This window comes from Trachypithecus francoisi, unplaced genomic scaffold (assembly GCF_009764315.1).
Source record: "Trachypithecus francoisi isolate TF-2019V2 unplaced genomic scaffold, Tfra_2.0 Lachesis_group6, whole genome shotgun sequence".
Lineage (NCBI taxonomy): Eukaryota > Metazoa > Chordata > Mammalia > Primates > Cercopithecidae > Trachypithecus > Trachypithecus francoisi.
The window spans coordinates 23,970,019-23,979,458 of NW_022681471.1; the positions used below are offsets into that span (position 1 = coordinate 23,970,019).

At 47.4% G+C, this 9,440-nt stretch overlaps 1 non-coding gene across 1 annotated transcript; it reads right to left on the reverse strand.

Annotated features, from left to right (window-relative positions):
• Positions 1-5,724: 5,724 nt before the first annotated feature.
• Positions 5,725-5,832, reverse strand: LOC117078587. The gene has a single exon (XR_004435037.1). It is a non-coding gene; the product is annotated as a U6 spliceosomal RNA (small nuclear RNA).
• Positions 5,833-9,440: the final 3,608 nt, after the last annotated feature.

The following is a 9,440-nucleotide window of genomic DNA, read 5'->3' on the forward strand; positions in this document are numbered from 1 at the left end:
ATGGCTCACACCTGTAATCCCAGCACTTTGGGAGGCCGAGGCGGGTGGATCATGAGGTCAGGAGATTGAGACCATCCTGGCTAACACGGTGAAACCCCGTCTCTACTGAAAATACAAAAAATTAGCCAGGCGTGGTGGCAGGCGCCTGTAGTCCCAGCTACTCGGGAGGCTGAGGCAGGAGAATGGCGTGAACCCAGGAGGCAGAGTTTGCAGTGAGCTGAGATCGTGCCACTGCACACTCCAGCCTGGGTTTTGGCCAGGCACGGTGGCTCACGCCTGTAATCCCAGCACTTTGGGAGGCCGAGGTGGGCAGATCACCTGAGGTCAGGAGTTTAAGACCAGCCTGGCCAACATTGGGAAACCATGTCTCCACTAAAAATACAAAATAAAGTTGGCTGGGCATGGTGGCTCACACCTGTAATCATAGCACTCTGGGAGGCCAAGGTGGGCGGATCACTTGAGGTCAGGAGTTCAAGACCAGCCTGGTCGACATGGTGAAACCCTGTCTCCACTAAACACACAAAAATTAGCTGGGTGGCCAGGCACAGTGGCTCATGCCTGTAATCCCAGCACCTTGGGAGGCCAAGGCGGGTGGATCACGAGGTCAAGAGATCAAGACCATCCTGGCCAACATGGTGAAACCCTGTCTCTACTAAAAATAGAAAAAATTAGCCGGGCATGGTGGCAGGCACCTGTAGTCCCAGTTACTTGGGAGGCTGAGGCAGGAGAATCACTTGAACCTGGGAGGTGGAGGTTGCAGTGAGCCGAGATTGCACCACTGCACTATAGCCTGGGCGACAGAGCAAGACCCTGTCCCAAAAATGTATATGTTTTTGTAGACATGTAAAATGTCTATATATTCCATTGTAAACTTCTTTAAAAATAGAAAAAGAATAGTAGCCAATTACTTTATTGGCCTATTAGGGAATGGAATCGCTTCTCTGATCATTTCTTAACTGTTAGTTTTCAGAAAATGGAGTTAAATGTAAAAGCTCTCTAAGAAAAAAAAAAAAAACACTTGGGAAGCAAATGTACATAAACAATTTAAGGAAGAAGCATGCATTGTTTTACAGGGTATTTGTTTTATTGTCTATTTTTGCCTATAAAGGAGTAACTTTATGCTGAATATTGTCCATTACATTTAATTTATTATTAATACATGTGTGAAGAATCTATCACAGCTATCCCTTACTAAGTTGAAAACTTCCAAAATTTCAACTCTCCTAGTATTTAGGTATACCTGTTGTTTTGAGAGTTCAAGAAATGCTTCAGAAACTCGTTTAATCTCGCATCCTGATTGGGTATGTAGACGTGAACAACTTGAAAGACACATTTGGCCCTGTTTCCTGTTTTCCAAACTTCCCACTACCAACTATAAGTATAATCTAAAAGTTGGTATCCACTCCGTATTCAATATCCTATATATAGCCTTTTCTAAGCAAAGAGATTTTCCAGTATTCAGAGGAAGTGTGGACAAGATATTCACCAAGAATATTAAATCCCACGTGTGCCTTGCCTGAAAAAGTAGACTTTCCCCTTTCTGTCTGGAATTCACATTAAGAACAGGACTGCTTTTTAGGCAAGATCCAAAGGACCCAATTTTTCACATTTGAGTCCTCTTCTTATCTCCCTCAAAGGTCAATTTTCACTTAGTATTTGTCCTCTCGTTCCTCGACGTGAGATCGCTCAGATTCCACTGGGGCAGATCTGCTACTTCAGCCAGAGAGGGCAGATGTCAATTACTTTCCTTCAAAGCGGGAAACTGCAGAACATTGATTAAGGGCAGGAGGGCTGGAGAGGGAGTACAAAATGGACTGTCCTAGGACTTCAGCTCCACCTGATTGGGGCCCAGCCTTCCCAGCCCTCGTTCCCACACCGGCCGCTCCATGTGAAACCGGTCATGTGAGCCTGTTTACAGCAGAGCAGCTGGTGCAACCATCAGGATCCGTGCAGAGGTCCAGGGAAGGGGAAGGAAACAGGCCACGCACCCCCTACACCCTACCCCATTATTTCAAGAAGGCGTTCGCTCTCTCTCCCCGCCTCTCCACCCTACTTTCATCTCCCTCCAGGCAAAGACAGCACAGCTGAGGCTATCCCGGGACGCCTCGCTCCAGCCCTGCCGATTTCCTTCCAGTTGCTCGCTGGGGCAGCCGGCTGGGCTGGAGGAAGGGCGAGGACGGTGTCACCCCAAACGGGGAGTCAACTTCCCTCCCCCAGCCCTCCTGGCTGCGTCCACCGAAGAGTTGTCCCTAGAGCCGCATCCCCTGGACAACCGAACTCCGCCGGGCAGGCACCGAGAGGCTCCCGAGCCTGCCTTTGCCCGGGCAGGAGCGAGCCACACATCAGCTGGCCAGACCCCGGGGTCGGGCGCCGAGGGCGGTGGAGCCACTGCCAGTCACACACCGGACAGGAAAGGATTCCCTCGGTCTCCTCCCCGCCGCCCACCCGCATCCGGTGCAGCGGAGCCCCGCTGTCAACCACACAGCCAACCTCCGGCTGTGGGGATGGGTCATTCTTTGGCGGGGGGCTCTCAGCCACGTAACTTCCACATTTTCCCGAAGTGAGAGGAAGTGGGTGACGGGACGGTGGGGGACTCTCACCTCGGCAACACCGGCTTCCTCGGAAAGCAGCTGCGACTGCTCCTCCGCTCCTTTGTCAGCGTCTCTAGGCTGCACTGCCTGCTGGGATACCGGAGGACTCAAATGCCACCTCTCTCCGCCCTCGAGGATGAGCCGCGACTTGGGGGTGGGAGGTGGGAGGAAGAAGAGGTGGAGCTGGGGGCGGGGCCGGAGCCTGGGGCGGGGCTTTGGCCTTGCCACCTGGCCTCCTGGGGTTTCTTTCTTCATGCTCTAAACTTCTTCCTTCTCTGTCCTCGGATCTGCCCCTCCCCTCCCGCCTTCCCTTGAAGAGACAGACTGGAGGCTCTCACAGAGGGCCACCTCTCTCTGCGCTCGTTAGGCAGTCCCTCTTGCCTCCTGTCCTGTCTCACTCTCCTGCACACACGCACCCAGTGAGTACTCAAGGCTAGTGGCTTCTATTCATACTTCTGAGACATGTCATGTTTACTGCCTCTGGCTCCACCCCATCCTCAGAACCTGTTTAGGCCCCGTGACTTTTTGCTTGGACTCCTTCAGTAGCCTCCTGTTTGGACTCTGCTTCCACTCTTACCTCAGTCTAAACCATCTCCCAGAAAGCAGCCAGAGGGATCCATCTAAGATGTACACATGACCATGTTACTTTTCTCCTTGAGACCTTTCAGTCTCAACAGTACCTACAACACCTTAACATGGTATATAAAGTGGGCCAAGGCAGGCGGGTCCCTTGAGGTCAGGAGTTCGAGACCAGCCTGGGCAACATGCTGAAACTTCATCTCTACTAACCACAAAAATTAGCCAGGCACCGTGGCTCACGCCTGTAATTCCAGCACTTTGGGAGGCCGAGGTGGGCAGGTCACTTGAAGCCAGGAGTTCGAGACCAGCCTGGCCAACATGGCAAAACCCATCTCTACTAAATAAACAAAAATTAGCCAGGTGTGGTGGTGCACGCCTGTAGTCCCAGCTACTCTGGAGGCTGAGGCACGAGAATCGCTTGAATCTGGGAGGTCCGAGGCTGCAGTGAGTCAATATCATTGTGCCACTGCACTCCAGCCTGGGTGACAGAGTCAGATGCTCTCTCAATAAAACAAAAAAACAAAAAAACATAGAGGTTGTAAATATTTTTGGAGTTCAGGTGATATTTTGATATCTTCATATAATGTGTAAAAATCAAATCAGAGTAATTGGGATACCCATCACCTCAGAAGTTTGTCTTTTCTGGCTGGGCACGGTGGCTCACGCCTGTAATCCCAGCACTCTGGGAGCTGAGGAGGGCGGATCACAAGGTCAGGAGATCGAGACCATCCTGGCTAACACAGTGAAACCCCGTCTCTACTAAAAAATACAAAAAAATTAGCTAGGCGTGGTGGCAGGCGCCTGTAGTCCCAGCTACTCGGGAGGCTGAGGCAAGAGAATGGTGTGAAGCCGGGAGGCGGAGCTTGCGGTGAGCCGAGATCGCGCCACTGCACTCCAGCCTGGGCCACGGAATGAAACTCTGTCTCAAAAAACAAAAAAAGTTTGTCTTTCTTCTTTATACTGAGAACATTCAAATTTTTCTATTCTACCTATTTTGAAATATACAATAAATTACTATAAACTATAATTACCATACTGAAGTATTGAATACTAGCTCTCATTCCTTTTGAAACTATGAAACTACTAGAAAAACATATTGGGAAATGCTTCGGGACAGGGCAAAGATTTTTTGGGTAAGACTGCAAAAGCACGGGCAACAAAAGCAGAAATAGACAAATGGGATTACATCAAGCTAGAAAGCTTCTGTACAGCAAAGGAAACATTCAACAAAGAGAAGAGACAATCTACAGAATGAGAAAAGATATTTGGGATCTTGGCTCACTGCAACCTCAACCTTCTGGGCTCAAACCGTCTTCCCACCTCAGCCTCCCACGTAGCTGGGACTACAGGCACTAATTTTTGTATTTTCAGTAGGGACGGGGTTTCCCCATGTTGGCCAGGCTGATCTTGAACTCCTGGCCTCATGTGATCCGCCCGCCTTGACCTCCCAAAGTGCTGAGATTACAGGCGTGAGGCACCACTCCTGGCCTGGAGGTCATTATCTAAGTGAAATAAGCCAAGGACAGAAAGACAAATATTCAATGCTCTCACTCATTGTGGGTGTAAAAATGTGGATCTCATAAAGATAGAGAGTAGATTGGTAGTTATTAGAGGCTGGGAAAGGGAGGGGAGAAGGGGGCATTGAAGAGAGGTTGATGAATGGGTAGAAATATTTTCCCCTATTGTGTAGATTGTCTCTTCACTTTGTTGAATGTTTCCTTTGCTGTACAGAAGCTCTTAAGCTTGATGTAATCCATTATCTATTTTTGCTTTTGTTGCCTGTGCTTTTGCAATCTTACTCAAAAAAATCTTTGCCCTGAAGCATTTCTCCAATATGGTTTTTTTTGTTGTTTTGTTTTGTTTTGTTTTTTTGAGACAGAGTCTTGCTCTGTGACCCAGGCTGGAGTGCAATGGCGTGATCTCAGCTCACTGCAACTTCCACCTCCCAGGTTGAAGCAATTCTCTTGCCTCAGCCTCCTGAGTAGCTGGGATTACAGGCGCCCGTCACCACACCCGGCTAATTTTTGTATTTTTTTTAAATAGAGATGGGGTTTCACCATGTTGATCAGGCTGGTCTTGAACTCCTGACCTCAAGGGATCCACCCGCCTCAGCCTCCCAAAGTGCGGGGATTACAGGCATGAGCCACCGCACCCAGCCTCCAATATGTTTTTCTAGTGGTTTCATAGTTTCAGGTCTTAGATTTAAGTCTTTATTTTGATTTGATTTTTGTGTGTGGTGAGAGATAGGGGTCTAGTTTCATTCTTCTGCATATGGTTATCCAGTTTTCCCAGCACCATTTATTGAAGAGGCTGTTCTTTCCCCGAGGTATGTTCTTGGGACTTTTTTCAAAAATGAATTGGCTGTAAATGCGTGGACTTTTTCCAGGGTTCTCTATTCTGTTCCATTGGTCTACAGGTCTGTATTTATGCTGGCAGCATACTGTTTTGGTTACTATGGCTTTGTAACCAAAGTATATTTTGAAGTAAGGCAGTGTGATGCCTCCAGCTTTGTTCTTTTTGCTCAGGATCTCTGCAACCTCTTCTTTTTTTAAAAAAAAATATGGAATGCTTCATGAATCTGTTTGTCATCCTTGTGCAGGGGCCATGCTAATCTTCTCTGTGTTGTTCCTTTTTTTAGTGTATGTGCTGCCAAAGAAAGCACTGCAATCCTCTTCTGATGTACCCTATACTCTAGCGCAATACATTTGGCTATCCGTGGAAGACAACAGGGTCTGAGACAACTCAACAAGCACTGGCTACCTCAAATACTCTCCCGTGAAAGGAGGCCACACTATCAGTAACTTCCATAGGCCCCTTGGAGTGTAATTAAAGATACAGTTTTCAAAATTAAATTGTATTGATGTTTAGAGGAAGAGTAAGGTGAAGTGTTGACCGATCCCCTCTCCATAAGAAAAAGGCCCAAAGAATTTTCCCCAGTTGCCCCACCTAGGCTGCCAGTAGATCTTCCTTAAGCTCATGCCTCTGATAACGTTATTCACAGATTTCCTCAATTTATAATGCCCTTCTCTGTCTTTGGAATACCTACTTATCTTTCAAGGCCCAGTGGAAATGCTCCTTCCTCCACTAACCTTCCAGGATCTTCCATGAGAACTATTAACTCCTGCTCCATCACCATAGAATGTTGCTTATTCTGCTTTACAATTCATCTTAACTTAGGTCATCACTAGCCACATGTATATCTTCCTTTCTCTCCTACCTAGACTATGAATTCTTCAGGCTGCCAGCACAATGCCTGATCCAGAAATGACATTAATACCATTTGATGAAATAAAATCTTTCATCTCCATTGCATCTGAAGCCCTAAGTAGGCCCAGAAAGGACCCTAGGCAAGGCCTCATACAACAACCATCCACCCTTCCCTAGGACATCTCCAACTTAACCTGGCCACGTGTCGCTTTTGCAAATACAAACTGGTTAGGCAGCAGGGCATTACAAAAGAACCAATGACTGTACTTCCCTTGCAGGTCAGACTGGTTTGTGGTATAATATGTGGTTGTGGAAAATGTAACTGGTTCAGCTCACATAAGAATCCAGTATAGAAGGCCAGGCACAGTGGCTGACACCTGTAATCTCAGCACTTTGGGAGGCCCAGGCGAGTAGATCACCTAAGGTCAGGAGTTCGAGACTAGCCTGGCCAACATGGTGAAACCCTGTCTCTACTAAAAATACAAAAATTAGCCGGGCCTGGTGGCGGGTGCCTATAATCCCAGCTACTTGGGAGGCTGAGGCAGGATAATTGCTTGAACCCAGGAGGCAGAGGTTGCAGTGAGCCGAGATCCTGCCATTGCACTCCAGCCCGGGCGACAGAGTGAGACTCCGTCTCAAAAAAAACAAAACAAACAACAACAACAAAAAAGAATCCAGTATAGAAAAATTGTATGGTGCCATGAAAAACAACTGAATTTCCAAAAGGAGACACATCTCCCACTTCTGGGAGGCTTTTGACTCCTATTTGCTTTAGACTACCCTTGGGCTTGATATCTCTTCAGATCTTATAAATTGGAAGATTTCTTCTTTTGCAAAAGTGGGCATCTTGTTTTGTATTGTTCTTACGTCATTTATGATACATTTGCTTTCTTTCCAGTTATATCACAAGTTACACTCTGGCAGGGTTTCCTCATTCCTAAAATGGAGACAAGAATCTTTGGCCTACACAGTTCTAATGTGGTAATGTATATGGAATAGGTCAGCAGTCCCCAACCTTTTTTGGCACCAGTGACTGGTTTTGTGGAAGCAAATTTTTCCATAGATGGGGGTGGGGGATGGTTTTGGGATGGAACTGCTCCACCTCAGATCATCAGGCATTAGATTCTCATAAGGAGCGTGCAACCTAGATCCATCCCATGCGCAGTTCACAATACAGTTCGCATTCCTATGAGAATCTAATACCCCCATTGATCTGACAGGAGGCAGAGCTCAGCTATAACGCTTGCCCGTCCATGGCTCAACTCCTGCTGTTTGGTCTAGTTCTTAACAGGCCAGGGACCAGTGGTATCAGTAATAATGTAAACCACAAGATGTTCTTCAAACATAAGTTCTGTTTTATTATTATGTTTTTAATAATCTTGACACTGTATTACTTAGATATGTGTGTTTGAGATGCCACTTGTGGGAATCAAAGGCTTTATTGCAAATGACTACGGATAATGCTTTAGATCATGGTTTCCCAAATTTGCCCGAGGTTAAGAATTACCTGGAGCCTGCCTAGGCACGGTGGCTCATGCCTGTAATCCCAACAATTTGGGAGGCTGAGGCGGGCAGATCACTTGGGGTCAGGAGTTCGAGACCAGCCTGACCAGCATGGCAAAACCCCATCTCTACTAAGAATACAAAAATTAGCCAGGCATGGTGGCAGGTGCCTCTAATCCCAGCTACTCAGGAGGCTGAGGCATGAGAATCACTTGAACCCGGGAGGCGGAGGTTGCAGTGAGCTGAGATTGTGCCACTGCACTCCAGCCTGGGTGACAAAAGCAAAACACTCTGTCTCAAAAAAAAAAAAAAAATTATCTGGAGACTTTGTTAAAAACAGATTCCAAGACCTATCCCAGACATACTGAATACCAATTTCCAGGAGAAAGACAAGATTAAAAGTACAGTTAGGAATGAGACCAGGTGATTCATTTTTTTTTTTTTTTTTTTTTGAGACGGAGTCTGGCTCTGTCTCCCAGGCTGGAGTGCAGTGGCCGGATCTCAGCTCACTGCAAGCTCCGCCTCCCGGTTTACGCCATTCTCCTGCCTCAGCCTCCCGAGTAGCTGGGACTACAGGCGCCCGCCACCTCGCCCGGCTAGTTTTTTGTGTTTTTAGTAGAGACGGGGTTTCACCGTGTTAGCCAGGATGGTCTCGATCTCCTGACCTCGTGATCCGCCCGTCTCAGCCTCCCAAAGTGCTGGGATTACAGGCTTGAGCCACCGCGTGATTCTTATCCTCAGGCAAATCTGGGAAACACTGTCATCTGGGAGATAATGTCAATGACATTACCAGTCATTCACGAATCAGAATGGATTAGTTTAGGATTCTTTCTGGGAGAGGCCTTTCAGATAAGGAGAAATCAAAACTGTGGAACAGAGCTTGGAAGGAGGCTCCAGCAGGGCCAAACTTCCCTCACAATTGTGCCTGCAGCTAGTATATGCAAAACCTTCCCCTGGAATTTCCTTGTCTTCGCCCCAAGCTCTTAGAACTGGCTGGAGGAACTAGGTGACTTGAAGATAATATCATTTACCATCTGAAGTCAAAGTGTTAAAACAGGGACCTTTACTGTCTCAACTAATTGGTGATGTTTCAGAAATTTCTTAGTGCCACAGTGGCTTTATTCAACCAGTGCTCCCACTAGATCCCTCTCTCCAGAGTTCTCCCAGCTCCCTGGGCAGACCTCTTTCATAGCACTTAAACACTGTGCTGTCATTGTTTTCTTTATTTCTTTCTTTCCTTCTTTCCTTCCTTCCTTCCTTCCTCCCTCCCTCCCTCCCTCCTTCCCTCCTTTCCCCTTCCTTCCTTCCTTCCTTCCTTCCTTCCTTCCTTCCTTCCTTCCTTCCTTCTCTCTTTCTCTCTTTCTTTCTTTCCTTTTGATGGAGTCTCGCTCTGTCACCCAGGCTGGAGTGCAGTGGTACAATCTCGGCTCACTGCAACCTCTATCTCCCAGGTTCAAGTGATTCTCCTGCCTCAGCCTCCCGAGTAGCTGACACTACAGGTGTGCGCCACTGCACCTGGCTAAATTTTGTGTTTTCAGTAGAGACAGGGTTTCACCATAT